This window comes from Gadus macrocephalus, chromosome 1 (assembly GCF_031168955.1).
Source record: "Gadus macrocephalus chromosome 1, ASM3116895v1".
NCBI classification, from domain to species: Eukaryota; Metazoa; Chordata; class Actinopteri; order Gadiformes; family Gadidae; genus Gadus; species Gadus macrocephalus.
The window spans coordinates 23,857,656-23,858,546 of NC_082382.1; positions in this window are offsets into that span (position 1 = coordinate 23,857,656).

Below are 891 nucleotides of genomic sequence, written 5' to 3' on the forward strand. Positions count from 1 at the left end.
CAAAATAACTTATTTTGCCTTGTTTATGTTGAACCTTGCTTCGGTTTGAAAGTGGGTTTAATCAATTTGGCTTCATAAAATTTGAACTTCTACTGTCTCCAGAGGAGAACAGAGGAGAACAGAGGAGTAATCCTCTGTTCTTGCTGAGAAAATGTGCTCCCTGGTTTAGTTTATGTCGTTCATTAAGCCTTTTGGGGACTCTTAGTTGATATTATAGGAAGGATAACCAAAACAAGACTGTAGACGAGGTTCAGTTGTCCCCAGTTCGCTGGTTGTATGGTGAACAGGTATTTCTGATATTGACTTATTTTCACAAATTAAACTAAACGTAAATCTAGTTTTTAATTTACGTTTGCTTTTCTCATTAAATTATTATCAATATTTCGGTATTATATTGTAAAAAATATTTAAACATAAACACAGAAGCAATCTAATGAAAATGGCAGTTAGTTTACGCTGGTCTCTACTTCTAGCGGAGTTGTTGATTGCCCCCTTGTGGAATATTACCTCCATTACACCAGGATTTAGACTTTATATTACAATAATTACATTCATTATATTATGAAAGCCAGTTTCCCAAGAGATTGATGACATTAGATAGAAATATGCCTATTTAATGGTCATTTTTGTATTAAATATACACATTTTGGTATTTAATGAAGGTAAAAGCTATGTAAACACAAGGCCTATGGCTAACTGCTTCACTAGGACTAGTATACCTTGCACAGGTGTTGCCAAGGTTACAATAATGCACTTGGAAGCAATGTACAATATAATGCCACAGAGTTCTGAGCTAAAAATGTGGTCACGGGCCTGAAAAGTTTGGGAACCATTGCTTAAACAATAACATGCAACGACGATGTGATAAACCCAATATGCAGAAGCGCCACA